Below are 25679 nucleotides of genomic sequence, written 5' to 3'. Positions count from 1 at the left end.
CCCGCAGATAGTTCTCGACTCGTGAAACATACAAGCTCCACCTCTCGGGATGTGACACGTCGAACTTTGACAGCTTGCCAACCTTGGCCATGGTTAGCTGTTACCGACCTCTCAATGACTTGTGCTGCTAAGGGCTTCTGTGTTGATTCTAGGGATGGGTCACTTAGGATGGGGTTGCCTCCAGTGTGGCTTGCTGGCAGGCAGGGGGGGAACGTGGTTCCTACCAGGGCGCAGATGCCTGGTCTTACCCCTAGTGACTTTTGGCTCTCTCTTCCTCAGCAGCACATCCAATCCTGGTCGCCACTGTTGAGTATTTGGATCGGTGAGGCATTGACGAGACGGTGGTGAAAGGCAACAACAGGTTTATTAAGTTAACACAAAAGCAGCCCGAACTGCCACTTAACCTCTATTTATACGGACCAACACTAGGCGGCGGCCAATGGAATTAAAGCAGTATTTCCCTCTCAAAACACAAGTAACAACTCTGGAGACAAGCAGTCTGGAGTTTAAACAGACATAGCAGTTAATTAACAATAACGGTTTCCAAGTATTGTACACCAATACTTAACAGGTTGTTCAATTTCTTCTTAAAAACCTCCAGTGTTGGAGCACTCACAACCTCTGGAGGCAAGTCATTCCACTGATTAATTGAGCCTAGCTCTAGTTGAATTACCTACAAAGCCTGATTTTTAAACAGGCACATGATAGAAGTCAAGAAAAACAGCTGACGGTCCTTTTTTCCCTGTATACTAACTCAACCCAAGCTGAAAAGTCAGAATAAACGGGACTTAGTTTTTGTTTCCTCAAAAACCTATTCAATGAAATCCCATTTATAACGAGGGCAACACAGAATTTAGAAAATTAAAATGTCCCTTTATAATTCCATCAAAGCTCATTTACTGGGTTTATACTAGTATAAACATTCTGATTTGTTGGCCACATCAGGATTTCATATATGGGACATTGTTTTTCTATGGGTGGTCTCTCCAAACAGGCTTATTTTCATTATGTCCCCCAATCACATCCCCATTTTATAAAACTGGGAGTAAATGCTGAGAGAAGAAGCAAAAGGAAAGAAGGAACCACCAGCAATGTTTTACTTATGAAAAGCTAACAGGAGGTCCATATGATCTTTCTCAATCAGTCTATCACTGCTTTAAATAGGGATCTGATAGCTGGGCTACAAAAACCTTGAACATCCATTATATTAGATACTGAAAACTCCAACTCTGCCAATTAATGGCTCACCAGACATTTGCAACCCAGGTATGAAAATGTGCTGAAATATATTCATGGAAATTACAACTAACTTAGCTAGGTCGCCTGTACTGACTCTACTTTGAATTCTGTGCATTTTTATTGCCTTCCCTTGTTTTCCAGTGAACCCTCTGAAGAAGAGGCCTGCCAGGGATATTTTAAATTATCCCCCCTTCTGGTTTGTAATAAGGTGCTCCAGCAGCTGCCATTTAAGGTAACTGCATCACTCTGCTTAATGGTATAATCAGCCTTTTATTAGGGACATCCTCCTTTTTCCTCTTCTGTGTTTTTTATGTAAACATTTCCTGAAAAAAGAACAAAAAACAACAACAACCCACAAACCCCAGACCCTGGGGTTGGTTGATTCCCCCCCCCCTTTTTCAGGAAATGTTTACATAAAAACACCAAAGAGGAAAAAGGTAGAGGATCTCCCTAATAAAAACATTTTTGTAATCAAATAATTGAAGTTTTGCAAGTTTTTAGCTACTTTTTTCCTCAAAAGGGCAAGATTAATTTAGGTGACGCTGGAAAAGACAATTTCTGTAAGTTGAAAGATACATCTTACTGAGGACATAAAGTGGGAGAAATCCTCTTGACTACTGATGCCATGATCAATAGATGGCTATGATATTGTATGAAATCATAGACCAGGGTTTCCAAACATTTCAGCTCATTGACCCCTTCATAAAGTTTCAGATTGTTCATCAATCCTCAAACGTTTATTTATTATATGAAAATAATTTAATAAATACTATTTTAACCATTACTATCACTACTACTACTAATAATAATAATGAAAATTCAAGGTCATTATTGACCCCATGAATAGTCCCTTCAACACTTTGGGGTTGAAATTGAGCACTTTGGGGAAACCTGCTGTAGACTGTATAGTACTGATAAGATACTGATGATAAGAACAAAAATAGAAAATATTGTTATATATTTATTACAGTTTTCTGCTATGAACAAGGACATCCACGGGGATCAGAAAACATCAAGATGACAGCTGCAACTGCACAAGGATCTACCTCTTTTTTGCATGTATTACCTGTCTGGAAAACAAGGAATCCTCACATTTTATCCTGTAGAATTCTGTGAGGTAAATTAGGTTGTGAGATAGTGACTAATCTAGAGTCAGTCATGGAGCTTCAATCATAATTCCTATAGACACCTTAGACTGGCTGTTTCCTTTTATGGTGTGTCTGATTTCTGTGAGTTTCCTCTTTTCTTCTGAACTATTTTTTTCCTTTTTCTGTGTCACTAATGGTTTTCATGGTGCTAAAATTAAATATTAGCTAGCACACTTATGCAATGACAATGTTGCAATCTTCACTGATTTAATTATTTGCTCTTCTGCAATATATAAAGACAACAGCACACAGAAACTGCTTGGGTTGAAATTTCCTCTTTCAATTCTGCAATTACTTCTCCCAGTGATTCAGGCCTAAACAAATAGGAACAATCCATAATGAGGAGGTGAGACTATGGAGTTTCGTAGGAAGAAACTATTCTGAATGTAAAAGAGAAACAGCAAAGGAACCCCATCAGGTTAACAACCAGGGAATTTTCTTTGTAGACCTTTTGCCCTTTTGACAGTGTCTGATGGCATTCATATTTATTCCTTTTTCTTCCCTCTGGGAAGGTGTAAGGCAATTAAGTTTGGGAACTTGTTAGGGGGGAAACTATCCATGATAAAGATTCGCCATAACAAGAACAAGTATAAAGACAAAAGCAATCTTTCACAAATCAAAACTGATTTCTGACAATTACATGGATACCTTTATGCTGTTTTCTTGGCACTTTCCTTTACAGAGGTCACTTGTCATTCTTCTGCAACGTTATTTCAATGTCCTAGCCTATCGCAGTTATCTATGTAACAAACCACAATAGTATCAAAATGGCACTATGGGTATTCTGACATCATTATCCAAATGCTGCAATTATGCATTTTGTCCTAAGGTCTGATACAAGGGCATAAGTCATAGCAATTGTATGATGATGTCACTTGCTTGCCTCCATTCTGGATGCCCATGTTCTGCAGTTTGGGTTTTTTTTCTGGTTTCCCATGTAAATAGCAAACAACTAACCCAATATGGCTTTGTTGAGAGTAGCCAAAGTTAATTAAATATTACTCTATAACCTGAGCAAAAGCTTCAGTGCTGTTGAAATGACATTCCCCATGGCCTATTGCAATCCTCCCTGAAAACCCATGACTCTTAATTACACACAGGATAGAGAAATTGGTAGAATTTTGGATGATCTCATTTCGGCTGATTCTTCATTTTTTATCAAGAGCAGTAATAAAAATTTTGGGCCATTACTATTCCTCTCAATTTAACTTATGCAGTTGAACTGGAAAAAAAACCTGAGGATATTCCAGAACAGATATATACATGAATTACTGTGATTACTAAAAAGGTAGTTTTCAGTGACTGGAGGCCGTTTAGACAGTTATCATTTATACTGGCTGGCTGGCTGGCTTTCTCTCCAGCTCAAGCTAGAGTTACACTGCCTGGTGTTCAGAGACCTGTTCCAGCTGTGGAATGCCTCTAGTCCAGTTGTGACACTTTGCTTCATAGCCAACGTCCACTTTCTATTTCTCCCTGAGCTCCTTGATGGCTGCATCCTTCTGTTAGACAAAAGAAAAAGAAGGCTGCTACCTTCTGTCGACTCAAAATTGTGTGTGATAATTTCTAGCAATGGCTTCTAGGCATTATACAAATGTTTTCAAATGATAAAACACAAACAAATGCCTAAAAGCACAATATAAGTCTGCCAGAAGAAAAATATAGACGCAAATGCAAAACAAAACCAATTGCTTGTACTGTTATAATGCAAAGTCAATCTGATAAAATTCAGAGTGAATTAAGAGCTAAAACCAGCTGAGAGATAAAATGACAGGTAATTTTTGTTTCTTCCATCTACAAAATATATTAAATTTAAAATCCCATCCAAACCTCAATCATTACTAAACATGTTCTCAACTTTTAAACTCATGATTTCAACAATTTTGGGGCTACATGGAAAATAAAAACTATGGTGAATAGGAGAGAGTGCCACACAGTATAGATTTAATGTTAATGTTATATTATCTGACAATGGAGTCCTTTTCCCAGCCTTGGATCTAGGCTGACTTTGCACAATGAATGTGTGGAAATAAAAGTTCCTGCCTTTCAGGTTTTAAAGGAGAAATTTTTGTGATGTATTCATCACTTTTTTTGGGTGAAAAATGAAGTTACACACAAAATGTACTGCAATCCCCTATGGAATTAACAGCGGGAAGGGAGAAAAATAAGAGAGAAGCCTTGTCAATGAAAAAAAACCTAACCCCTTTTATTGCTCCTTTCTCTTTCTTGGAGTACAGTGAAAAGTACATAATTGAACTATTGTACTGTTCTTACCCTTCATAGCTGAGCCAAGGAAAGGTTTTCTGTGCCAGAATTGAAGATGGCCAATTTCAACCTCTGAAAAAGACTGACTTTATTATTTATCTGTGACATCAGGATGTTTTGGTGAAATTTCTGTCACAAGATATTTCAAGGTACAGTTCTTGAATATCATCGCTCTGTCATATACAGAATTAATTATTCAAATGTATGCATTATTAATTTGACCATATAATTAAATCAGTATTTTTCATCTTAGACAAGTTTAAGAGGATGGACTTCAACTCCCAGAGTTCCCAACCAGTGCCAATACCATCAGTGTTCTGCTTTTTCAAAGTCCAACTTTCACTTCCATAGAGTGCCATAAGAATAACATAGTTTGCACAGTTCTGATTTTTATAGATACAGACACATCATGACATTTGAACATCTTTTCCATGGCTGCTCTACCAAGTACGAATCTGAAGAATATTTCTTGATTGCTTGTTCTTTTACTGTTGATGGTTGAACTTAAAAAGTAGATTCTGTCCATCAGTACCTTCACTGTCAGTTCTAAGGTTGGTTGTTCTATTGTTGTCATTAATTTGGTCTTCTTGATATTTAATTTAAGTCCCATTCTTTTCACTGTGCTCCTTGACCTTTACTACTTGAGCTTCCAGATTCCTGCATTTTGGCTATCAATGTAGCGTCACTAGCATAGAGCAGGTTATTTATGTTTCTGCCTTCAGTTTTAAAACCACATTCAACTTTTCCCAATCTAGCTTCTCCTAATATATATTGAGCATATAGGGTGAATAAATAAGAAGAGAGTATGCAGCCTTGTCTCATTCCTTTGCCAATCTGGAAGTAGTCTGTTTCACTATGTTCGGCTAAGCACATTGGTTTGTGCTTAAATTGTAAGCCGCCCTGAGTCTTCGGAGAAGGGCGGGATATAAATGGGATTAAAATAAAATAAAATAAATAAATATTGTGGCTTCCTGACCTATAAGTTTTTCATAAGGACAATATAATGTTCTGGGACTCCCAAATTACAAATTAGGATATCTAAGTGGTAATTTCGGCTAATTTGAATTCTGGCATCCATAACTCTTCTTTGATACATCCATTTTGTCTATGATATATCCTGTACATTTGAAATCAATAAATCTTAACCTGGGAGTAGCAATGAGAACTATGCCAAAACATTCATTAATCTGGAAGGCATGCTCATACATTGTAATTCACCATTGTTACAAACATTGCTTTAGGCTTTCCAGTACAGAGTTTATTTAGGTTAAAATGTTTTGCCTGTGGCTATCAAGTTTATGGGACATCAGGGATCCCTTCCCTTCCGTTCCTCCTGCTCACCAGACAGAGGGTTTTTGTTGTTTTATTCTTTATTTTCTTGATTAATGGAAAAATCTGTACATGTAACGTGGAAGGGAGGTATTCTTTCTTTCTCTTCTCAATCATTAGTAAAACAAACACTTTCCATTATAACAAGGAAACACACTCTTTCCATGTAAAACGTTCTCCATCCAGCTTTAAAGAAACAGCTCACACTTTTGCACAACTCCATTCTACTTCCTCTTAGAAATTATCTGACAGTTGTAATGATGCAGTTCATTGGGCATCTTTTTTGCAGGGTCAGTTGTTCATGGCCTGAATCTAGCCACCCTCGATGTATTTGAACATTCCATGTGCATTCCCAGATAGTTTCAATCTAAATATTGCATTTTACCGTACTTCTGAGATAAGCATAGAGAGAAGTCCTCTAGCAATTTCAAAGGTGTTATTTTAAAGCAGCCAGTACAGCAGCCAGTAAAACACAATTCCCATGATGCATTTTCTGTGCCTTTTCTTGCTAAGCATTTTTTGGGTTAGTTTTTCTTACCTTCATTTTATTCTCCAATGTTTGTGGCTAAGAGGCTATAGCAGCTTTCACCAATCTGGCGTCTTCTAGGACAGGGCTTTTCAACTTTTAGGATATGGCAATATTTGAGTACCACCTAGCAAGGTGTCAAAAACTTGAAGACCAAAAAAAAAAGGAAAAAAGTGATAAAGTACAGGTAGTCCTCGACTTACAACAATTCAGTTAAAAGTCCTGTTCTAGGATATTTTGAAATAAAAGTGCCATCAGTTGCAGTTGGTGTGAGAATAAAGTACTAGAATTGTGTATCCAAAACATCTGGAGGGAACCAGGCTAGAGAAGGCTGGATTATGGAACATCTTGGCCCCTGGAGTGAGGTCAGCTCCAATGCTCTTGACCTTCCACAAGAGCTTAAACCCCTGCCTCTACCAGTTGGCTTGGGACTCCAATAGGGCGGATGCACATTGGAGGTGGTTAACAGATTAATAACAGATCCCACCTCCCATCCCACTCATCCTACTCCCTCCTTCTCTGTTTTTTAGTTAGTTAGGGCTGAGTACTTATATTTTAATAGTATTGTGTTCATATTGTGTGTAGCTTTTGTATAATTTTATCCTTTTAATATTGTAAGTTGCCCAGAGTTATCCTGTGGTAAGATGAATAGCCAATAAATAAAGAAATAAATCTTACTAAAATGGGCAGAAGTTCATATCTCTATATCTAACTTATGAGTCTGCTTCACTGCAGTTTATAACGTACTGACCAACTGCTGTGGGGTTATGATGTTTCATTAGCCAGGGCTCCAATATGCTCTTTTGCATATGTGATGGGTTTGCCAACCCAGAGTGACATGCTTGCCTTTTGCAAAGATTGAAGATATTACATGCTATTAAGATGGTAGGTTGTGTTGGTAATAAGCCAGTGGTTGTGTTGCGCATTAGTACTAATGGCATGAAAGAAATTAATCAGCCAATCTTAAAAGTCAAATTTAGGTTGATGGATAGAATATTAAGATACAGGACTATCAAGTGGACTTCCTCAGAAATGCTCCTTGTGCAGAGCTAATTAGGAAGAGTGAACAGTCTTAATTCATGAATGAGTTGATGATGCCTGGAGGATTACTTAGATTTGTGAAGCATTGGATACATTTCTAGCCAAACAATAAAATGGATTGGCTGCACTTTAACCTGGAAGGTGCATTAGAGCAAACAACTTTTAACTGATTACAATGAATAAAGCCAACAGACTGAAAATGATTTTGGAAAAATCACTCCTGAAGGATGAAGGTAAAAGGGACAGTGTCAATCTAGGAAATGATATACACACTCAGAAAGCCATACAGGCACGTAGACAACACACACACACACACACACACACACACACACACACACACACACACGGTAAGTTTGCATAGGTACTTACAGAGCATTCAGAAATTATTCTGACACCCTTCACATTTGTCAATTTTGTTATGCTGCAGCCTGATTCTACAGTTGTTGAAATTCATTTTTTTCTCATTAATCTACTCTCAGTACCCCATAATGACAAAGTGAATACAGAATTGTAGAAATCTCTGTAAATCTATTAAAATGAAAAAAACTGAAATATCACATTGGCATAAGTATTCAGACCCTTTGCAACAATACTTGAAATTTAGCTCAGGCGCCTCCTGTTTCTCTTGATTGTTCCTGACATCTTTTTACACCTTGATTTGGAGTCAACCTAAGGTAAATTAAATTGATTGGACATGATTTGGAAAGGCTGACACCTCTTTATGGAAGGCCTCACAGATGACAATGCATACTGTAGCATAGCAAAAGCCATGTCAAAGGAACTGCCTGCAGAGCTCAGAGACAGGCTTATTGCAAGGCACAGATCTGGGGAAGGCTACAATATTTTTTTTGCTGCAATGAAGGTTTCTAAGAGCACGACGGCTTCCATAGTTCTCAAATGGAAGAGGTTTGGCACAACCACAACTCTTCCAGGAGCTGGTTGCCCGGGTCAAACTGAGCAATTCGGGGAGTATTTAGTAAAAGAAGTGACCAAGAACCCAACAGTCACTCAGACTGAGCTCCAGAGATCCTGTGTGGAGATGGGACAGAGTTTCAAAAGGACAACCATCAGTGCAGTCTCCACTGATCTGGGCATTATGACAGAGTGGCTAAATGGAAGCCTCTCCTCATTGCAAAACACATGGAAGCTCACTTGGAGTTAGCAAAAAAGCACCTGAAGGACTCTCAGACTGTGAGGAACAAGATTCTCTGGTCTGATGAAACCAAGACTGAACTGTTTGGCCTCAATTCTAAACATTACATCTGGAGGAAACCAGGCACCTCTCATCACCTGCCCAATATCTTCCCAACAGTGAAAAAATTGTGCTGTCAGCATCATGCTGTTTTTCAGTAGCAGGGACAGGGAGACTGGTCAGGGTTGAGGGAAACCTGAATGGAGCAAAGTAGAGGGATATCCTCAATGAAAATCTGTTCCACAGCACTCAGGACCTCAGACTGGGCCGAAGGTTCTCTTTCCAACATGACAACAATCCTAGGTATACAGCCAAGACAACACAGGAGTGGCTTAGGGTCAACTCTGTGAGTGTCCTAGAGTGGCCCAGCCAGAGCCCTGATTCGAACCCTATTGAACATCTCTGGAGGGACCTGAAAATGGCTGTCTAGTGACAGTTGCCATTCAACCTGACTGAGCTTGAGAAGATTTGCAAGGAAGAAGGGCAGAAAATCCCCCAGTCCAGATGTGCAAAGCTTCTTGTGTCATACCCCAAAAGACTTGAGGCTGTAATTACTGCCAAAGGTGCTTTAACAAAGTACTGAGTGAAGGGTCTGAATACTTATACCAATGTGATAATTTCAGTTTTTCTTTTTAATAAATTTACAGACATTTCTAAACTTCTGTTTTCACTACGTCATTATGGGGTACTGAGTGTAGATTAGAGAAAAAATGAATTTCAACAACTGTAGAATCAGGCTGCAGCATAACAAAATTGACAAAAGTGAAGGGTGTCAGAATACTTTCTGAATGCACTGTATATGCAAATTGTTCCAAGCCAAGGTGGGAATGTAGAAACACTAGATGTTAGACGGAAATATAGATACAAGCATGAGAGAAACCTGGTGAAGTGGATATAAACAATGGGTTATAGTTTGCTCTGGATATAAATACTCTGAAGAGACAAGAAAGAGCGTGCTAGGGGCACCGAGTCTCATAAACCAGAACCTAGAAATGGATAAACTATTTCATTGAATCACTGCAGACATCCACATTAGTCCCTTAAAGCAAGTTAGCATGCTATCACCAAGTAGCTAAAGTTAGGTTACAAATTAGAAAATCAAATTAGAAAGTGACCTAAAAACAATAATAACTGTAATGGGCAAATTCATTGCCCTCAGATAGCCTGGGATAATGCATATTCTGGACATGACTTCTTAAAAAACTTTAGCATGAAATCACCGATAAAAATATGCAGTTTCTAACCTTGCCCTATGTTTCCAAGTGCTGGAAAATAGCCAGTTTGACCTATAATTTTAAAAGGGGACTTTGCAATGGTAAACTTTATCTCATTAACTTTCTAGAATGTTTTGAGAGTGTCAGCAGGTATATCGACCAAGTCATATCGATAATTGTATACTTGGATTTTCAAAAAAACTTTTGAGAATATAGGTCTTCACCAAAGAAAATTCATCTGCCGTGTGATAAGAAAGTAGGTACTCTTGTAGACTGGTGACAGGTTTAAAACAGGAAGTAGAAATAAACAGGCCATTTTATATTGACAAGATATGCATTGTAAGATCCTACAGGGATTATGCTGGGGTTGTATATAAATAACCTGGAATTAGGATTGAGCAATGAAGATACTAATACTAAATTGTTTAAAGTCAGAAAGGATTATGAGGAGTTCCAAAAGGATCTGGCCAAATTATGAGAGTCAGTTTCAAAATGGGAAATGGCATTCTGAGTAAACAAATATAGAATTGAAATAAAAATACATTAATGGGAACTGACAAGGAGCCCGTAGGAGTCATGGTGAGCAGCTTGATGAAAATGTAATACTAATGTTAAAAAAAAGAGAGATGGTGGCAAATTCATGCTTGGAGTCATTAGGAAGGAAAATGAAAATAGAATGACCAATACAGGTAGTCCTTATTTAGCAACTACAGTTGGGACCAACAACTCAGTCATGAAGTTGCTTCAGCTTTCCTTTGCTTTACAACTTGTGAAGGTCATCATGGGCTGCCAATTCATACAGCCAGGAAGTTCCTCCTGATGCCTGGCCTGAACCTACTTCCCTGTAATTATTCCATGGATTTGGTTTACATCCACTCCCTCTTGTATGTGATAACCCTTCAGATATCTGAAGCTGCTATTTTACCTTTCCTCACCATACCTTTCATAGGCCAATATGGATGTTTTTAAAAGGAAGAGATTTGCAGATCAGGCCATCAGCACCTAATAAGATTTGGTGGCTGTTTGCTACTCTCCAAATCATTAAAGCATCCATTTAAGTACAGTTTGTTGGGAAATAAAAATGGAAAAAGAATCCAGTCTAGGATTGAGAGCAGTTTGAATGCATTTAGTTGACCACTCAGAGACACAGAAAGCTGAACTAAAAGGACTTTTACACTGATCCATGGAGCACTTCTTATATTTGTTTATCAGACCAGTGGTTTCTTGAATCAAATGGGGTTAAATGAACAGTTTAGCATAAAGGTGTGTAGCAGAAGCTTTAAAGCCATGCAGCCTTCAAAAGCCTTGAGTCGAATAGCTGCAGAGATCACCAACTCTGAACACCATAATTTTTATGGTGAAGAGGAAAATAATGTTTGATTGGAGAATAGTCGTATTAATAATCACATTATCTATGTTAAGTTTTAAGTAAATATAAATGTCAATGAAAGTAAATCTTTTCATTTTGCCTTGACTAAATTCTGCCTGAAAAGAGTTAAGCAGTCCTGGCTTAGCATGATACAAGAAATTTTTCTATGTCTGTCTGTTTAGCCATTTATATATTCCACAATCCTCTAGAGTGCATTTCTTCTTTAGAAAACAAAAGGCCATGAATGTGAAAGAAAACGTTTTGATTCTTGTGGAAATGGGAAAAGTTCAATAATAAACAATGCATATTTTTTTCTTTGGAATTGAGCATTATCTTTGGTATTTCCCCAACAAATCAGGAAATGTATCAGTACATCCCACCCCACATGTACATATTGTAACTTCACATTGGCATAGTAAAAACATCTCTGAGGTTCTCAGGAATTGAAATGCTTTTTTGGATAACAGTTTCCAGGTAGAGATTGAATAGGTTAACTAAACTGGCAAAGGTTATTTCAATGTCACGCGTTGAATAAATTGGACAGAATATTGGCTGACCAATTTAGAATATTATACTATGGAAAAAATCATGGATTTGTAACATAACAAATTATTTCCACATTATTACCAATGGATTGTAAACATTTTATGTTTTTTTAATTAAATGAAACCTGATTGATCCCTTTCAAAGTAAACTATAAGAAAGAAAATACCAGGGTTATCTGCAAGGATGATGAAAAATGTTAAAATGGCAGCTTTGATCTTATGATTGTGGCAGCCATCTTGTTTTTGTTTACTCACCCATCCCTCAGTGGATATTCTTAAAAGCTGCCCCGTGTTCTTCTATGTTCTGCTCCTTTATTAGTGATCTGGAGATCTATGGAAACACCACAAGCAGGATGTCCTGCCCATATTGAAATGATTCAACTGCTTTGGCACAATCCAGATTTCAACAGTGGAGACATTGCTGCTATTCAGATTCAAAATGGAAATGCAGAATTAGCATTTCAGCTTGAAATGTGTCCTATTTCTCTATGATTTCAGACAAATTTCCTCAAAACTCAAGAAACATTTGAAATTAAATAAGAATTTACTATCGGTGTTCTAGTAACATTTGGGCTACCAGATATCCATGCTTAATCACTTCCAAATTCAAAGATCCTGGAGCACTGGGGAACTACCAGAGAACTGGAAAGAAGCTGATGTAATTCCCATCTTCAAAAAAGGAAAAAAATGGATCCAGGAAACTACAGCCCTATCAGCCTGATCTCAATATCTGGGAAGATTCTGGAAAAGATAATCAAGCAACAAATCAGCGAACACCTAGAGGCAAACAAAGTCATTACCAAAAGCCAACATGGTCTTGTCAAAAACAGATCACACCAGACAAATTTTATTGCATTCTTTGACCAGGTGACAAAATTAGTGGACCAGAGGGATGCTGTGAATATAAGTAAGACTTTAGTAAGGCTTTTGATAAAGTAGACCACAACCTACTACTTGATAAGATAGAAAAATATGGGTTAGACAGTATCACCACCAGATGGATTCGTAGCTGGCTGACAGGCATGTGGTCCTCAATAGAACTGCATCTACATGGAGGGAAGTATGTAGTGAGGTGCCCCAGGGCTCTGTTCTTGGCCCAGTGCTCTTCAACATCTTCATCAATGATTTGAATGAGGGGATAGAAGGGGAACTCATCAAATTTGCAGACAACACCAAGCTGGCAGGAATAGCCAACATTCCAGAAGATAGGCTTAAGATACAGGAGGATCTTGACAGACTTGAACATTGGGCGCCATCTAACAAAATGAAATTCAATGGTGAAAAATGTAAGGTTCTACACTTAGGCAAGAAAAACCAAATGCACAGGTATAGTATAGTTGCTCAATAGTAGTAACTGTGAGAGGGATCTTGGAGTCCTAGTTGACAAACACTTAAATAGGAGCCAGCAATGTGCTGCAGCTGCCAAAAAAGCCAACACAGTGCTAGGCTGCATTAACAGAGGGATAGAATCAAGATCACATGAAGTGTTAATACCAGTTTACAATGCCTTGGTAAGGCCACATTTGGAATACTGCAAACAGTTTTGGTCACCACGATGTAAAAAAGATGTTGGGACTCACAGAGAAGAGCAACAAAGATGATTAGGGGACTGGAAGCTAAAACATATAAATTGGGTATGTCTAGTTTAATGAAGAGAAAGAGGAGGGGTGACATGATAGCAATGTTCCAATATCTCAGGGGTTGCCACAAAGAAGAGGGAGTCAAGCTATTCTCCAAAGCACCTGAAGACAAGACAAGAAACAATGGTTGGAAACTGACCAAAGAGAGAAGCAACCTGGAATTAAGGAGAAACTTCCTAGCAGTGAGGACAATTAACCAGTGGAACAGCTTGCCTTCAGAAATTGTGGGTGCTCCATCACTGGAGATTTTTAAGAAGAGACTGGACAGCCATTTGTCTGAAATGGTATAGGGTTTCCTGCCTGAGGAGAGGGTTGGTCTAGATGATCTCCAAGGTCCCTTCCTATTATTATTATTGTTGTTGTTGTTGTTGTTATTATTATTATTATTATTATTATTATTATCTTATCTGAAGAGGGCATCATCGTACAGTATGTACTGTAAGCTTCTGTTCAATTAGGGGTCCAAAAGAGAGCTTGCTACCTGAGGAATGAATCCCAAGATCTGCTGAACTAAAGTTACTGCTACCCTTTATTTACTTAGAGATGGCAGACGAAGTACAGCTTCTAATATAGTAGCTTGCCACCATATCATCTTATTTGTCCGTGAGATGTACAGTGTTTACAAATATAAACTATTATTTCTTTATTGGAATAGTTTTATATTCCATATACCACACCAAAAACAATGAAGTTGCATTATATCTTAGTATGTGTGAATCGTGGCCATATGCTGAGAGTTCAGGCAGAGGAAAAAAATGGGTAGCAACAAAGCAATAAGGAAAGCTTACACAAAGCTGACCAGAAAAAGAAATATAATTCATCTCCATGTGTCAAGCCTTTGGACAAAGTCTTTGTCCAAAGTCTTTGTCCAAAGACTTCAAAAGACTTAACACTGGACTATATTCAGGATGAATCTGGACAAACAAAAGAATAGAAGTATTGTGACTCAGAACTATCTGGCTGCTTATAATGTAACTGTCTGCCAACAGTCAGTCTGATGTAGACAAAAGAAGTCATTGTGACTCTGCTGTGAACTTTATGGCAAGGTTTCTCAATTGTGTTATTTTTCTCACTAGAGCTCTGGATTGGTCATTCAAAAGCGTCTTGAGTGTGATGACTCTAGTAATCCACTACAACTTTCCTGTCTATCCATCCGATGGGGTAGGAGGTGGGGGTGGTTCACTGTAGGAGAACCATATTAATCTATGGCAGCTAAAGATCAGAAGGAGCTTGATAATACCATTTCCAATTAACACATTTTATTAAAAGGCATACGCTTTGGTGAGCTGCAGCTCTCTTCCTCAGATGCAGAAAGCCACTAGATTGATGTAGTAACAATATTGCATTCAAATTGCAGCTAAATAGCAAGCTAATGGTTAAGGTTGGGTTTTCTGTTTTGCCAACTCTGCTAATATTCTGTTTTCCTAATGAGTTTTATCAACAATCTCTGTAATGGAGAAATCACTGATAAAATCTAATAGTAAGCTTTTGAACTAATGGGATCATCAGGACACAGAATCATTGTTATTTTAGCTTCAGTTCCTCCTTTCAGAGAAATTTAATATCTGTACAGCTCATACATTTATGAGGTATTTGAGTGTACATGTTTTCAGATGCAAAACAATCCACATGTATATGAAACAGAACAATCAAGTTTATTCCCATTTTTGAGAAACCTTTGTGCACTGCATTTTTTAAACTTACTGTCTCTAAAAATTAATCTCATTTTGAAATATGTGAATGCAATGAATATTATCTATTCTGTTGCCCTTCACTGTCATATGCTGTAGGTAATCATGCACCCAAGATTGTAATAGTCTTGGAGAATATCCTTATGCATCACTAGCACCAGCAGTGGCAGACTAGGCAAGGTCAAATAAGCAGTTTAGTCTGCAGAAGTAGTGAAGGCATGGCAAATATCTCAAAAGGGACCCACCCTGATTTCTTGGATTGTAAATGGTGGGGGGAGATATACTTTCAGACTTGCAAGATCCTGTTATTGTAATCTTACAATAAAGCAGTGGTGGGATTCAGCCAGTTTACACCACTTCGGCAGAACCGGTAGCTGATTTTTTGTTGCCCAAGTCCCAAATGGACTTCTGGAAGCGGCATCCACACAGAGAAAGGGTTGTTCACATATTTGAATCTCACCACTACAATAAAGGTAGTGTTACTATTTATGATTGGTGCTTTTGCCTGGATTACCTCTAAGAGCTGACAAAGTTGTAGATTTATCCAAGATGTAGACTGCAGACATAGAAATCATTTGTGTGAATACTTCTTATAGCAGAAGACTAGACAATGCCACATACCATGTTGATGAGTGAACTCGGTAGATGCAATATACCATATCTTGGTAGAGCTTTCATTCATTATGCAGCATTGAAGCAGCTATCAGGATGGATAGTGCAAGGTGAGACAGGCGGCAATGAAATATTGGATGAGACAGTTGTGTATGCGGTATGACCTGCCCTGTGCTCTCTAAACGTTTCCTGCAGTCCTTAAACTTGATGAGCGGCACATCCTACACTCAGTGAAAAATTCAGGAAGGGGCATCCCCCTGCAAGAAGCCAACCTACCCTGAGCTCCTCCTGGGAAAAGCTATTAATTGTTCCCCACCTCCATTAAAGGAAGGGAGTAAAGGATAGGAGATGCTATATTTCCATTGCACCCAGGCACTGTGAAATGGTCTCCCCTGGAAAATTATATCTGTTCTTTAATAAAAGGCATTCTGAAAAGTGTTAAAAATAAAGTTTTTCCAATGCAGAACTGTTGCCACAGTTTTATTTGGATTATTCTGGGTGTATAATAATTGTTTTGGGAATTGGTGGAACAGTTGATGGATTGATGGATTGGTTAATTTTAAATATATCTGTCTGAGCATTTTACATCTTTCCTATGTACAGTATTTTTTATTATTGTAAACCCTGGGTATCTGCAGGTGATTTGGTGAGTTATAAAATTAATTAAGAAAGAAACTAGCGAAATGTCTTCTCAGTTAACTAAACTGCTATGGAATGGTGGAGGCAACATCTTATCACTCCTGTAGCGAGCTGGAGATCAAACAGATTCCTAACCAACCTAGCTGACAACTTTGTCATCCAAAAGGTGGAGGAGGGAACTAGAAGCACAGCTATACTGGACTTAACTCTTACTAATAGAGAAGAAGTGATAGAGGGGGTTGAAGTTGCCAGAACCTTGGGTGAAAGTGACCACACCATACTGGAATTTAATATAATGCAAACATTAGCAATAGAAAACAATCCAGCCAGTGTCTTAAACTTCAAAAGAGCTGACTTTAACAAACTCAGAGAGAACCTAGGAAAGATCCCATTGATGAAAAACAACTCAAGAAGCATGGGAAACTCTGAAAAATGTTATCATAAAAGCCCATACCAGCACAATATCACTGAAAAAGAAAAAACAGGAAATTCAAGAAGAAACCAGCATGGCTGCACAAAGATCTCTCTGACAAACTAAAAGACAAAAAGGACAAATACAAAAAATGGAAAGAGGGGCACATAACTAAGGCCAATTATCAGCAGACAACCAGAACATGCAAAGATGAAATCAGGAAAACAAAGGCTCAGAATGAACAAAGACTTGCAACAGAAATCAAGAATAATAAAAAAAATCTTCAGGCTACATCCCAGAGTTCTGAAGGAGTTGGCAGATTTTATCTCAGAACCATTGCACCATATCTTTCAAAAATCCTGGAGCACTGGAGAAGTACCTGAGGATTGGAAAAGGGCTGATGTGGTTCCCATCTTCAAGAAAGGGGGGAAAAACAGACCCAGGAAACTACAGACCAGTCAGTTTAACATCAGTACCTGGGAAGATCCTAGAAAAGATAATCAAAAAACAGATCTGTGAACAACTAGAAGCAAACAAAGTTATAACTTGTAGCCAGCACGGGTTTGTTAAAAACAGATCATGCCAAACCAATCTTATTTCATTCTTTGATAAAGTGACTAAACTAGTAGACCAACAAAATGCTGTGGACTTGGTATACTTAGATTTCAGTAAGGTATTTGATAAAGTAGACCACAACCTACTCCTTGGTAATCTAGAAAAAGGTGGAATAGACAACATCACCACCAGATGGATCTGTAGCTGGCTGGCAAACCATACTCAACAAGTAGTCCTCAATGACACTACATCCACACAGAGAGAAGTAAGCAGTGGGGTACCACAAGGTTCCGTCTTAGGCCCAGTACTCTTCAATATCTTCATCAATGACTAGTCTACTAGATGAGGGAATTGAAGGGGAACTCATCAGATTTGCAGATGACACCAAGCTAGCAGGAATAGACAATACCCCAGAAGACAAACTCAGGATCCAAAAAGATCTTGACAAACTTGAACAACGGGCCCTATCCAACAAAATGAATTTCAATGTGGAGAAAAGCAAAGTCTTACAATTAGGCAGGAAAAATCAAAGGTACAAGTACAGATTAGGCGAGACCTGGCTTAAAAACAGTAACTGTGAGAGGGACCTTGGAGTCCTACTGGACAATCACTTGACTATGAGCCAGCAGTGTGAACCAGTAGCCAAAAAAAGCTAATACAATCCTGGGTTGAATAAACAGAGGCATAGAATCAAGATCAAGCATGGTATCAGTACCGCTTTATAAAACCCTAGTAAGACCACACCTGGAATACTGCAGCCAATTTTGGTCACCATATCACAAAAAAGATGTTGAGAGTCTGGAAACAATTCAACTAAGATGATCAAAGCCTGGAGACTAAAACATACAAAGAATGGCTGCAGGACTTGGGTTTGGCTAGTCTAAAGAAAAGAAGAAATAGGGGAGGCATGACAGCAGTATTTGAGGGGCTGCTACAAAGAAGAGGGGGTCATGCTATTCACCAAAGCACCAGAGGGCAGGACAAAAAACAATGGTTGGAAACTGATCAAAGAGAGAAACAACATGGAATTAAAGATAAACTTCCTGACAGTGAGGACAATTAACCAGTGGAACAGCTTGCCTCCAGAAATCATGGGCGCTCCATCACTGGAGATTTTCAAGAAGAGGCTAGACAGTCACTTGTCTGAGATGGTATAGGTCCCTTGATGTACCTCAGTAGTGAATTTTCCCACATCCTTCTGAAATATGTTGTTATTCAGTTGTTAAGTCATGTCCAATTCTTCACAACCCCATGGACCATAGCACACAAGCCCACATGTCCTTCTCTGTCTCCCTGAGTCTGCCCAAACTCATGCCTATTGCATCGATGACACTACCAAACCATCTCTAGTTAAATCTCATTATCCTCTGCCATCCCCTTCCTCTTTTGCCTTCAGTTTTTCTCAACATCAGGGTCTTTTGCAATGAGTTCTCTCTTCTCATTTCATGGCCAAAGTATTTGAGCTTCAGCTTCAATATCTGTCCTTTCAAGGAACAGTCATGGTTGATGTTCTTTAGGATTGACTGATTTGATCTCCTTGTAGTCTAAGGGACTCTCAAGAGTCTTCTCCAACATCAGAATTTGAAAGCATCAATTCTTTGGTGCACAGCCTTCCTTATGGTCCAGCTCTCACAGCTATACATTATTACTGGGAAGACCATAGCTTTGATTGTACACGCCTTTGTTGCAAGGTGATGTCTCTGCTTTTTAATATGTTGTCTAGGTTTGCAATAGCTTTCCTCCCAAGGAGCAAGCATTTTTTAATTGCATGGCTTCAGTGGTCTTGGAGCCAAAGAAAATAAAATATTTGATTGCTTCCATTTCTTCCCCTTCTATTTGCCAGGAAGTGATAGGATTGGATGCCATGATTTTAGGTTTTTTTTAATGTTTAATACTTTTTAGTAATCAAGCCAACTTTTGCACTCTCTTCATTAAGAAACTCTTTAGTTCTTCACTTTCTGCAATTAGAGTTGTATCATCTGCCTATCTGAGGTTGTTGATATTTCTCCTGGCAATCTTAATTCCAGTATGTGATTCATCCAGTCTGGCATTTCACATGATGTTCTCTAAATATAAGTTGAATAAGCAGAATGACAATATACAGCCTTGTTGTATGTTATTGCTTTTCACAGATTAGGCATTCCAGATTGTGAGTGAAACCTCTGAGAAGGAACATTGACAGATTCCTCTTTCCATTTCACATAAGGTAAGCACCTTCTTGCCTTGGAAAATAGCACATGCTGAATCTCTGCCAGGAATGATGGTTTACTGGGAGCTGAGCCATGTAGAGCTTTAAAGATAATCACCAGCATTTTGAACTGGATCTGGAACAGATTGAAAACCAATGCAGGGAGTTGTTGTGATTCAGGGTCAGCCTGTGGGTTCGGCAGTTGGGTCGGACGACTCAGAGGAGGAGGGGGTGTTGAAGAGCTTGCTGAGGGGGTTGGAGAGCTTGCTGATGAGAGCCCTCAGCCAGGCCCCTCCCACCTGGTCACGACGCAGACCCAGCTGTGTGAGCCTGACAGCGTGGATGAAGATGACCCACAGCTGGCCCTGTTCAAGGACGCCCGACGCAGGAGGCAGTCAATCAGGAGTAAACAGAGGAAGGCAATGGGGCACCTCGGAAGGAGGCAGAGAGAAGCCACGCCCTGAACTGTATAAAAGGGGAATGCGTGGGAGGGCTGGTTTGCTGAAGGCAACCGCTTGAATAGCTCCTGTTTCATGGTTCGTGTCTTGTTCTGTTTGCTTTTGTATCCATAAATTTGGCAGGCTTAGTTCCAGCCTCTTGCCTTCTTGTAAAAGGGGTTGTCCCTGCCTTTTCTGCAGGGCCGGTAGCAGGCTGGTACAGAACAGGAGTCTAGCCTTAGTGTGTAGTACTAAATCTGCTATCCTTGATTATCAATCACTCAACCTTACTTTCATTCAAACTTAGGAACGAAGCCTTGGCAAACCATTTCTGAAAAAACTTGCCAACAAATTTCAGATAATTTTGAACAAATGTATTTCATAAAGTTAATTTCCAAAATGACTTTCTGGACAAATTCCAGAAAGATAGCCATGTTAGGGAGATCACCTATATCGGGGTAGGCAACCTTGGTCTTTTATGACTCGTGGACTTCAACTCCCAGAATTCCTGAGCCAGCTGGCTCAGGAATTCTGGGAGTTGAAGTCCAAGAGTCCACGAGTCATAAAAGAGCCAAGTTTGCCTCCCCCTGATCTATATATTCATCATTTAGTACTTGATGAGTCCATGCTAACTGTTTCGCACTTTAAAAATTTAGGTTGGATCCAGACCAAGTTAGTTGCTCTTTGTTTCATTGACATCCATAAAACAAATTAGCCATGGCTAAATCGCACTGAGCTTATAAGGATATAGTTCAATGATAACTTAATCAGGACTCTACCAATTGTGTTTTAGGTTTATGAAAACATTTAATATGTAATCCCATTCCTCATAAATCATGCATCACCTGATATTGGACTCATATTAAAGCAATGGACTTAGTCTCACAGCATGTATTTTGGAGGTCTGAGTTTCCATCCTTAGTTCTGGAGTGTTGTCTAACCAGTTTATTGAAAATGGATCTACATTTTTCTGCTTATTCTGGACTTCTTTCTGAAGCTTGTCATGGTATCCTGGGGACTGGGACTGTGCATTCACTCTGAGCAGGCTGTTGGTTGTGCCTCCTGTATTATTTTCTTGCAGGGGAGTGCCTCATGATGAGAGGCCAGGACAAGGTGCAGCTTAGAGTAACACTTTCGTAAAATTGCAAAAGTGTATCCAATTCCCTTACATTGAAGTGTGAATGACGAAAAGTAACTGTGCTTGCAAATAAGGAGAAGAGAAAATGGGTCTGGATTGGTTTGTTTAAAGAGATGTATGTGCCCTCTTCAACAAAATGTTGCATTTCATTTGCAAACAAGAGGCGGGCGGGATAAGAAAAGGACCTGGAACCAGTTGTTGGAACTGTTTGTTGCCTAGATCAGAAACACCCGTTTGGTGCTTCATGGAACATCTGGCCAAGCCAGTATTGAGACTATGAGGTGTTTTCAGATGTTTAAGATCTCATAGTTGATCAGATGAAATGTGTATGTTGTCTCAAACATCTAGACCAGGGGTAGGCAACCTCGGCTCTTTTATGACTCATGGACTTCAACTCCCTATGCCAGGGGTAGGCAACCTCGGCTCTTTTATGACTTGTGGACTTCAACTCCCAGAATTCCTGAGCCAACATGGCTGGCTCAGGAATTCTGGGAGTTGAAGTCCACGAGACATAAAAGAGCCAAGGTTGCCTACCCCTGCCCTATGCTGACTTAAGAATTCTGTGAGTTGAAGTCCATGAGTCATAAAAGAGCCGAGGTTGCCTACCCCTGATCTAGACAGAATCTGATGAGTCAGATAAACTAATGACTGGCTTCATATTCATAAAGCAGCTTCATATTATGACATATAACTTGAGTTCATTTTTGCAGTAAAAGAAGAAAGGATGCAGCTGATACTTCTACTCTAGAAAATCATTGCAAACTTTCCCTATTTCATTTAATATGAGTCATTTTAGGCAATACATGTATTGGGAGGTCAGGTTGCTTGAAGTACAATAGACCAAAAAAACAAACAAACCCCAAGCCTAGAAACAAACATGGTAGAAGTTAGCAAATTATTTCCACTGTCATGCACAAAACCAAAAGTCCATTTCAAAAGATCCTATTAAAATTTCAGATTTATTTTTCAATCTCAGACCAATACTGAAAACCCAATGTTGGGCAAGGGAAGTAGTGAAGTTTTTTTTTTTAGAAAAAAAGATTCCAGTTGCATTAACGGAGCAGGGTCTTAAATAGGCCAATACTATTTGCATTCTGGCATTGGCTGGCATACAGATACCAATATATGGAACTACATTCTTTACATAAGAGGAAGTGACACAACATGGACTTTTGAACTCGGATGAGCTGATTGTCTAGACACTAAGGCAAATGCATTTGCTTGTTTGCAAGGCTTTGAATAGTTTAAAAAGTAAAAGGAGACAGGTTCTCAGGACTTTCAAATACATTACGGCAAGGACTAGAATGAAAAAAGTGGTCATTATTCTGAGAGCTAAGATGAAAAAGATTATACAATAGTGAAGATATACTAGATTGTCATTTCAATTTAGATGTGTTTTTCAAACTATCTTCTAGGCTTAGAATGAGGACTTCTAAAGCTGGAGCTTATAGTTGCAATTTGTTCTGTGGCACTGAGTGTGAGGTAGGAATTGCAATTTAAGAATAGTGTACTGAAACAGGTTTGGCCTCATCACCTTTAAACTTAAACATGTGCAATATATAATTATTCTCTAGCTATGTATTTCAGAATTTTGTCTTACAAACTCAGTGGATTTGTCCATGGCTAATTTGTTTTACAGATTTCTACAAAATAAAGAGCAACTTTGAGCTTGGTTGTTTTCTTGCAGACATTGCATTGCCCAAACTAGGTAACACCATCAGTGCTAGTCTAGACAGTGATAGACTAGACTAGCACCGATGATGTTACCTAATTTGGGTAATGAACCATTTATAAGAAAACAACAAAGCTCAGAGAGTGCCAAGGACCACTCATTTCAACCCTGAGATACAAATATTCTCCTTTAAAGAGCAACTAACCTGGTCTGGATCCAGCCTAATATTTTCAAGTAGAAACCAGTATTATTGATGCATCAAGTACTAAATGATGAACATATATGTAAACATGCCTAACATGCCTACCTTTCTGAAATTTGACCAGCAAGTCACTTTGGAAATTAACCTTATGTGATACAATTGTTCAAAACTATCTAATCTTCTGCATGGATAGATGCATCAGTCATCCAATGGTTAATTTATTCTGTTGTACCAATGGCTTGTGCATATTGAAACATTTTTATATGAGATCGCTATTACCATAGGTTAAAGGAATACACTGTGAGCTCTGCAACATTACAGTTCATCATGTGGCCAAATCATGCCTAATTCACTTAGTACAGCACATTTTTCCTATGTTGGCTTCACCAGCACCAATTTCCAAATGCCATTGGTGTGATGGTAATATAACAGTTGTGTGCTCAGTCCTCCTGGAAAAGACAGAGGGGTGCTTTTTATAGATTTTGTTTCCTTTCAGTAAGTTCAATTTGGGAATGAAGCAAATATGAAATACAGTACTGCACTTCATGGTGTGTAAGAATTTGAAACCAAAGGTACTAAGACCTGCATTTCCCCATTCCTTTAGCATTTATCAGTGATGCTGAAAAAATTCCATCAACTACCTTCTGCTGTTGGTGGTAAAACTTCACTTCTGGGGTGGGTAGATGATAGAGTGGTGCTAGCGATATTGGATTATAGAGGAAGTGTTTTCACCAGAGATGACAGAAGTTAGATGGTGGAATTCTCTTAATTTCAGCTATCAGATTGCTGTTAGCAGTACCCTGCAGGGGTACCTGCAGGGCATGATAAAAAAAACCTCAAAATGGCCACAATGGTATGATTCAAGCTCAGTCTATTTCAAGAAAATTGTGACATGTATAAAGAGCAGATAGAGCTTCAGTTGTACCATCACAGCTTTTATCTTGATTTTTAACCCCCATCCCCCAGGGACACCCCTGAATTTTGAATGCAGAACACTTAGGGAAAAGAATGACTAGCAATAAACAATAATGAAAAACAACATCTAAATATAAAATATAGTTTGGCTTCTAAAACTTTTCACTTTCTCTTCAACCTGCATAGTGGAATTGAATCCCAATGAAACATAAAACCATTAAGACTTTGGGTTTTAAGATTTTTTAAAAACAATTTTAAATACAGTACAGAGTATAAATTAATTGTACATAAAATGGGGGATGATGAAAGACTTCTCCCACTTTACAAATAAAAGTATGCAAAAAACCAAAAACAAATGGACTTTGAAAACAAAGTGAAATAGGACTGAATAGCAAGTATTTTAATGTCAGAAATAAACCATTGAGTATAAAATGAGTAGACAGGAGATGCACATTTCCAAACTGTTTTGAGCAGACTTTTCATACATCTTGGTGCCGTGGAATTATATTGAGAGACCACAGCTATAGTATTAATGCTTTTTTTTAAACCAGTACAATCTGGCTAAATGCAAGTAGTTTATTAATGATCACAAATCTGTCGTGTCAGGTGTTAGAGAACCATGTTTTCATATGAGAAAAAGTGGGCTGAAGCAAGATGTGTCATAAAAGTTGATCTAGGCATGGGTGTCAAACTTGCTGCGTCACGTGACGTGCCACGACGTATCGTGACTTTTTTGCATTGCTGGAGCTGGGGTGGGTGCTGCCTCCATATGATGCAACCGGCCCACGGGCCAGCAGTTTGACATCCCTGATCTAGGGCATCTGAACATCAGTAGCATTACTCAAATGAAAGTAAAGGAGGAGATTATTGACCCCCATTATCTTTGGACAACAAAAACTGAAAGAGGAGATAAAATAAGTATCCCAACTAATTTTCCATTTTGTTTCCATAGGTAGTTGGACTGAAAATGGAATGAGGAAAAGGTGCATTTTGAGAATCCTTCATCAGGCAAGGGAACATGACAGAAAACAATTTTCTCCTGTTAGAACCCTAGTTGCTCCATGTTTCTGTAGTAACTACTACTTAGTTTGCCCAACTGTAGCATCTTTCCTTTTGTCTCAACTGGAGTAAAATAGACTGTTGTTCAATTTGCACATCATACATTATTGGGTAAAGGTAAAGGTTCCCCCGCACATGTGTGCTAGTCATTTCCGACTCTAGGGGCCGGTGCTCATCTCCGTTTCAAAGCCGAAGAGCCAGCGTTTGTCCGAGGACGTCTCCGTGGTCATGTGGCCGGCATGACTAGACGCCAAAGGCGCACGGAACACTGTTACCTTCCCACCGTAGTGGTCCCTATTTTTCTACTTGCATTTTTTACGTGCTTTCGAACTGCTAGGTTGGCAGAAGCTGGGACGAGTAACAGGCGCTCACTCTGTTACGCGGCACTCGGGATTCGACCCGCCAAACTGCCGACCTTCTGATCGACAAGCTCAGCGTCCTAACCCACTGAGCCACCGCGTCCCTACATTATTGGGTGGGTTGTTGCATTTGGCTTTAACATGTTGCACAGCCACTGTAATCTGTAAACCATGGCTAATAGTTCAGAGCTAGGAACAAACCCAAATGTGGCTTACCCAAAGAATTTAGAATTATCACCTGAGATGCAAAAATCTGGGCTAGACAATAGTATAGTCATTACAGAAACTCTGTTCT

At 38.9% G+C, this 25679-nt stretch overlaps 1 long non-coding RNA gene across 1 annotated transcript; it reads left to right on the top strand.

The window, feature by feature from the left end:
* Window positions 1-1416: 1416 nt before the first annotated feature.
* On the top strand, window positions 1417-25413 carry LOC308669486. Its single transcript, XR_014026772.1, has 4 exons — window positions 1417-1471; window positions 2210-2356; window positions 19547-19620; window positions 24919-25413. It is a non-coding gene; the product is annotated as an uncharacterized lncRNA (long non-coding RNA).
* Window positions 25414-25679: the final 266 nt, after the last annotated feature.

Source organism: Vipera berus, assembly GCF_964194415.1.
Source record: "Vipera berus genome assembly, chromosome: 6".
Classification (NCBI taxonomy): Eukaryota; Metazoa; Chordata; class Lepidosauria; order Squamata; family Viperidae; genus Vipera; species Vipera berus.
The sequence above is the reverse complement of the archived record's forward strand: the minus strand, read 5'-3'. Positions and strand labels throughout refer to the sequence as shown.